General features: G+C 37.0%; 1 long non-coding RNA gene across 1 annotated transcript; it reads right to left on the reverse strand.

Moving 5' to 3' along the window:
* Positions 1-3,994: 3,994 nt before the first annotated feature.
* LOC136806996 (uncharacterized) lies at positions 3,995-5,133 on the reverse strand. The gene is made up of 3 exons (XR_010846627.1): positions 4,967-5,133; positions 4,439-4,539; positions 3,995-4,111 (listed from the first exon to the last, which is right to left on the reverse strand). It is a non-coding gene; the product is annotated as an uncharacterized lncRNA (long non-coding RNA).
* Positions 5,134-7,430: the final 2,297 nt, after the last annotated feature.

Here is a 7,430-nt window from a genome sequence, read left to right on the forward strand (position 1 = left end):
GTAACAGAAGCTGATGTTTTCCCCGATCGCCGATCGTGTTCTTGTCCTTTTGTTGACATTTCATCCTCGTATCTATCGAAAACAATGACGACAGTAGAGTAACATTTGAAATTGTTCTTGAGGAAGTTGACATCGTCGTCGATCACCGCTGAATATGTTGTTTTCGGCCACGAGTTTTTGAGTAGCAATGAACCGCCATCAACGATGCATACATCGTGAGATTTTAATTGACATGTGTTTCTTTTGTTGATGAAGTGGTTACGAAGGTTTGACTTTTGAGCTTTTTGCATCATTCCAAGCTTGAGTAATGATTTAGACTCGGGGGTTAGAAACAATAAGCTCACCGGTTTCGTGAGCTGAGAACCAGTCGCTCTGTCTCCGATATACCACGTTGGCATCGTTGGATTCATCAGGCGGTAACCTCCACAGCGTCTTCTGTTTCGCCCCCTTGCCGCGACAGACTATGGAGGCGGAGGGCACCTCCCATGAGGTATCCAACGTGGTGACTGACTTCTTCTTCGTTTGCAACGTCCCTCTTGGTCCAAATAAACCGACTTGCATTCTCAACAGTTTCCTCGATCTGCTCAACCATTTTCTTTCTTTCAGTACGATTAAAACCAAGATGCTTTAGTTCTGAGACCAACAAAACCTCTGAATCCGACTTCAACGGGTAGACAAGTGACAGTCCAACCGTGAATCTTGCAATCGTTCACCAAATGATCGTAGCGATCCTCTCGACTGGGAGATTGTACTCTTCGCCTGCAAGATCAGCCACTATTGTCCATAACCCAACCCAATCAGGATCGTTGATTGTCTTTTCTCGAGACGCTTTGAATGGTTCTCCTTCCCTATGGAAAGGTATAGGTAAACGTACATCTCTGACCTTTGGTTTCTTGCCATCGTTTATCTCCCTAATCTTCTTTCTGACAACATCAGCAATAACTTTCCAAGACGTGCATTGACCTTGCTGCGAGCACTGAACTAGCTGGTGATGCCTCTTTCTTTCTACATCCTTCTTTCCAATTCCGACAATCTCCTTCCTTCTTTCCTTCCGGCTCATGCATGAGAAAGGTTTAAAGATTGCATTTCCGAGTCCTTGTCGAGAGGCTTGCACCGAAGCAACAATATCCTTGTGCTTCAGGTCAGCAACAGTGAGATCCGTCTCTTCCTCTGCCCTCCAATTCCTTCCGGTTCTGATATCTGGAGGAGAGAAACGGATAGAGTCGTCAGTTGTCTCACGAAACGTTAGCACGTGCCTTATCTTTCCAAATTTGTAAAGGTCAACGATTGATGGAAAGGGTAGCTGAAGGGGACACTTGTTTTTGTAGATACCAGCCGTGACGAACATCTTAGGGAGACCCAGTCAGTTCCTTATCTTCAGGGACATTTTCTGTTGAATAATATTCACCCTTGAAACAGCAACTTTGTAGAAATTTTAACAAACATCCTCAGTGAAGTTACCAACACTGGGCGAAATAATGTCTTTCAAATCGTCGGAAAGATGTAGGAAGGTCACATTTCCACACCTTTCGACAGAGTTGAAAGTTGGTCTTTCAACAAAAATTGGAAAGATGTGCACCTTACCTTTCAACATCTTTCGACCAGATCATCTTCCCATCTTTCCAAAAAAGTTGAAAGACGACCTTCTCGAACTTTCAAACAGGCTGGGAAAATGAAATTCCCAACTTCCTAATATGTTGAAATTTCATATTCTGACATCTTTCGACAGGTTTTAAAGTTGGTCTTTCAACAAGGATTGGGAAGTTGTGCACCTTACCTTCCAACATCTTTCGACCAGATCGTCTTCCCAACTTTCCAAAAAAGTTGAAAGACCACATTCTCAAACTTTCCAACAGGCTTGAAAAATTAAATTCCTAACTTCCTAATATGTTGAAATTTCATATTCCGAAACTTTCTAAATACTTTGGAAGATGATTTTTGCTTTTTTCGAAATCTTTCATTAACAAGTCTTCAAAAGTAAATGAGAGATCTTTTAAATAATTTGTGTTTATGTGCGGATAAATTTTTTCTGTGACACTAAAACGAACAATTTATATATTTACAAAGCATAGAAAACAGAAAATATGAAACAAAATAGTACGGTAGTGATGACTTTTTGCTAAAAAATTAAGTAGTCTAAATAAAATAATTCTGAATGACAAATTACACGTTTTGTATAAGAACAATTTTATTAGAACACGAGGCTGAAATTTGGCCAAAACCTAAAAACAATTAAGAACAATCTGAGCCTCAGCTTTCAGAAATTATTAAAACACTAATTTCGACAGATTTTAACTGATTCTTAAGTAAAGAAACTAAGCGGCTAAGAACATCATAAGAAGAAGCCTGAAGATTTAGAAAAATTAAGAACAGCCCAGCCTGAGCAAGAATTTACTGGTTCTTATAAAAAATGCGTGTAATTTCTATAATCTAATCTCATTTTCAATAATATAATAACTAATCTAAATTATAAGTTTTTAGAATCTTAGTCCCTATCAAGGAATAGATTGGCCATAGGGCTTCAAAGGACATTAAAGGATACATTGAAATTTCTATTCCCGTAAGTGCGAAATCCTCGTTAAATACTTTGGGAATGCTTTCTACAATGGAGATCAATTCTACTAAATTATAGACATTTTTATAAGCATACTGCTAACAAGCATATCCAGACTGATCTCTTGGAAAAATTAAACATTGCCTATAAAGCATATGCTGAGCCTCAGTTAACAAAGTTTCAAATAATTTAATCTCCTAAATCACAAAAAAAAACAAGCATAATGTGTAAATTGCACTATTTAAAATACCCTTATACATAAGTATAAAAAATTGTGTGATCCCTTTGCGAGTTTGAGAGAGAGAGCAAACTTTCAATGTTTGGGAAACTGGAATTGATTACTCACATCGTCGTCAAAAAGGTTCAACTTATATACCGGGTGTTTCAAAACTATTTGTAATATTTTTTTGATAAGTAAAACAAGACTCTCGAATCCGAGTGGTAAGTCAAAATTCCTAGAAAAAAGTCAAAAAGTTTCTTGAATGGGCGGATGGTGGAACAAATTATGGGCGGTGGGGTTTTAGGGAAGATTTGGGTGCCTGAGGGTATTAGCCGGTATTATAAATATAAAAACTAATGAAGTAAAAAATATGAAAAATATAAAAATACTGTATAATAAATTAAAAAATTATGCAAATCACTCTAAAAAGATGACACTATGAATAATGAAAGCTACTAGTATGCTAAATAAACTCTTTTGTGCTCAATTATAGGGGAGGGTAGAAAAACCATAAAGTACAAGTCATTATTAAAAACTGATATTAAGATGATTTTCCCAAAATGCCCTAGTCTGAATAAACGTCCCACCTACTTTGTAATGTAAAAAAAAAATTGTGGACTCCGACATTTTGACAAAATGAATTTCAGGGGTAAACCAAAAGTCTCTCCATTTTCTCAATTAAACATATTCAGGGATATTTTTGAATGCTTTTGAAGAATATTTTCAAACCTTAAACACATTATCCAACGAAAAATTTACACAGTAAAAGAAGCATAAATCTGAACCAGACCGAAAATTTTTAAACTCCACCTTGTTATTCAGACCCCCACTTTTATTAGATTTTGCAATATTTTATCATAATTTATAATATACTTGGGACCTAGAGTAGTCGAAAATGAAGGTTTTTAAGCCCTTTTCAGAAAAAATTCATAAAATGGGAGGGGGTCTTATAAAATTATATTACGGTGATATTTTCCAAAAATATGACCCACAATCTCACTCCAGTCCTCAGTTTAGTTGTTCACTTATTAGACTGAGGTTATTGTGCTATACAACACGTGATGGTACAGTATTGTCAATCCCTTGAAGATGGTACAGATTGACTCTTACAATTAAGCATTAAAGAGTACAAGAATACCTTCTATCATTCAGCAACCAATTATTGCAATTAAAATATTACCAAGTTATTATTTTCGAAAATGAAACGAACTACTCGAACTACCACATGAAGCATATAAATATCTTGATTGCATGGCAGCAACATACATTTTTGTTTTGCAGCATCGTTTTTCAAGTGCATTTCAAAATCAGCCAGTAACTGTCCTTACGTCATGACCCTAATAAAAAAAATAGAAATTGAATCAGTATTGAAATCCAGGCATACCAAACAGTGTATAACTAAAAGAGGTTTGTAAATTGTTGATAAGTTATATTTACAGCTTTCAGTAGACTATAGTAGAAAGACCCTTTAGTAAGACAAATTATTCAGATTGTTTCTATTTCTAAAGAGTTCTAAAAAGGTTACAAAAACCTATTTTCAAAAATATTTTGAACTTAGGCAAGACTTTGGTACTGTAACAAAATTTTAGCTTCTTTTGATGTACAATGGAATAGTATCATCAATAGTCTTGTATTACTGGATTGTATTACACAAAAATACTTACCGTGTTGTATTTTGTTCCTTGTTCAATGGATAAAATGAATCTATTTTCAATGAAATCCCCAAAACTTCAATGGCTCAATGTCAACACACATTCAATGTATCCTATAAACATGAAAGTTTTATGAAAATTTGACACACTGTAAGCTTGCCACCTCAGAGTTTAAAAAGTAATTTCCTTGTTCTACACATTTTTTATAAGCAATCAGGCTGCTAGGCTTGAGGCCTCAAATTTGTCATTTTTCCCACTATCTCGAAAGTGACAGCTTGTTTTAGATGATCTAACCATGGCAAACTATAGCCCTTTGACCCAATACACATAAATATGGTATAATATTAGGGGTATTCAAAGCAATTTTTTCAGAAAATGGACCAGAATGCTAAGGTAACCTAGGCCTGACCAGACAAAAATTGGAGTTGCTTATTAAAAAATGTGTATTTAATCATGTCATCTTTTTCAGTTCCATAGAAAAAACAAAAACGTCAACATTTCTTTGTTTTTAGACTAAAAAACTATGTCTAAAAGGCCTACCTTCAGCTATGTTATCATTTGATATTCCACGTTGAGTTTAATTAACATCATTTTTTACTTCAACATGTTATGACAAAATCTTCATTAATTCTAACAGGGAAGTCAGAATAAGAATTTTCCAAAATAAAATGATCTGACAGCTTGCATTCCAACCAACCAACTTTGATTTTATCTCCTGAAAATGGAAAGACAACTAGTTAAAACAATTTAAGTGACCGGCTTTGGTCCAGGGGGATCAAGCAGTTAGTACAAGACATCATATCAGTTGGTACCTGGTGGTGTGTTATGTGAATTTGATTTCCTTAAAAATCTTAAAATCGGTTTGCGGGTTGTCAGAGAATTTATTATCTAAAATATTTCCTAAAATGTTGTAATCTCCTATTGAAAGATGAAAAATTCAAGGTTCTAAAGGGACCAGATATTATTTTATCTGATTATATTCTTTTTATCTGTCACTGTATCAATCGAAAACCTACTTTCAAGGGTAGTACTAAGTGTATACCGTGATTGGTCGCGCGCATATACCGAGCAGGAATATGTATATAGTTTTCATTTTAGTTTGTATCTTTGAAAGACCACGTCGGATTTAGGCAGGGTTGTCGGATTTAGGACCACTCACGGTATGTGTGATGATGTTGCCAGCTTCTTACGAAAAGATTTTAAAATGACATGTCTTGTACTAGCTGCTTACTTGGTTGATTATCAAGAAGAATTCCTATATAACATACACATTATAATAGATAAAAATTGGTATTAAAACGTCCTTGGTGGAAAACTTTTGAAAAGGAGGCTTTCACCTAGGGGGTGGGGCACTGATCTAGACAGCCGACAGGGATGTGCGGTTGGAGTTTGAAAAGTGGACCCTATGTCAGATATGAATTTTCGGCAAAATTGGGACTCTGTCAGAACGAAAAATTGAAAATTTTTCCCATTTTCACCCTGAAAAGTGGCAAAAATTAATAAAAGTTAGATGAAAAATTAAAAGATTTTCTGATTTCCACCCTGAGATTGTCCAAAATAATCAAAAATCTAAATTTTTGGGACCTGTCATATACCGTGAGATTGGATGGGCAACTTGCATCAGTGGAGGCTAACATGCAGAGCTCTCGAATGATTGACCTGGCTGGTTGTTCATTAAAATACAACATTAAATCAAAACAAAAAGGGTATAGACAAACGCTGAACGGCGGAACGACGGAATGCCGGAACCGGAATAGCTGTTCCGGCGGAATAGCTATTCCGCGGATAAGATTTTTTTTTTATATTTTGTATTCCGCGGAATATGATTATATATTTTTTTTCATCTGGGCCAAGTCAAGCTAACGAAGGTATGACATCGCTGAAATTTTCATTAGAGCACAGCTAGATGTTGGTCCAGTGGTTAAATCGTTTGTATCACGCACTAGGGATCCCCGACGACGAAGCGGGTCAAAGTCACCTTAAAATTTTTATCCAGGTTTTGATGTTTCATGTTTTTTGGGTGCAGATTCTGAAAAAATAGGTCTGAAGTCCTGAAAAGTTGACGGATGGGCGCTAAGAGACCGTAAAGGACCCGTACGGGACGGTGAATAACCCATTCCCCTAGCGCCGGACTGGGTTGGTCTCACGACTTGAAACTTTCTGGAGACGTCAAGCATATCGAAGGGGGGGGGAGCATGCCAAATTTCATCACTCCACTGTTACCGGACGCCGGGCTACGGGCGCGCGCAAGGTACGCTGCAGGACGTCCCCGTACGGACGATTGCCGGGTCGTACGGCGTTTTTAAGCCGGTCAAATTTTCCGTGAGGTATAATTAATCTAGTTCTATCTTATTTATATCTAGGGAAACACTCAAACATAAATCCCAAACAACACCCCGGGAAAGGTGTATTAGAATGACTTCACAAGCGAGTGCACGAGTGCAGTTCCTTATATACGAAAAACAGCCATGAGGTAGCCAATTGCTGATTATAGGTGATTATGGTGTATGGGTGGTAATGGGTGATTATGGATGTATGTACATAGATATACCCTCAGGGTGATAAAAGAGAAAGATGATTATTATAATAAAAATCATATTCCGCGGACTAGCTAATACAAAAAATAAAAAAAATTAAAAAATCATATTCCCGCGGATAAGCTATTCCGCCGGAACACCTATTCCGGTTCCGGCATTCCGGCATTCCGCCGTTCTGCGTTTTTTGTCTCCACCAAACAAAAATGGTAGAGTACAACTACTAGCAGAGCTGTGTAGTTCATTTGTTTTGAAATTTTTCTGATAATTGGCCAGCCGTCTGATGGCTATGGAGCCTAAAAATGGACCCTGTTCCAGACCAGCAGCGAACATACCCATTTTGCCTAAGTGCCTTCCCCTGGAGGCTAATACCCAGACAGTATAGACCTAACTCTTCATACAAAAATTACGGGAAACGCGTGTTTGGACTTTGTACCCTATGCTGCACTCAAGCACTTGGCCAAAATCCC

This window comes from Clytia hemisphaerica, unplaced genomic scaffold (assembly GCF_902728285.1).
Source record: "Clytia hemisphaerica strain Z4C2 unplaced genomic scaffold, Clytia hemisphaerica genome assembly, whole genome shotgun sequence".
Lineage (NCBI taxonomy): Eukaryota > Metazoa > Cnidaria > Hydrozoa > Leptothecata > Clytiidae > Clytia > Clytia hemisphaerica.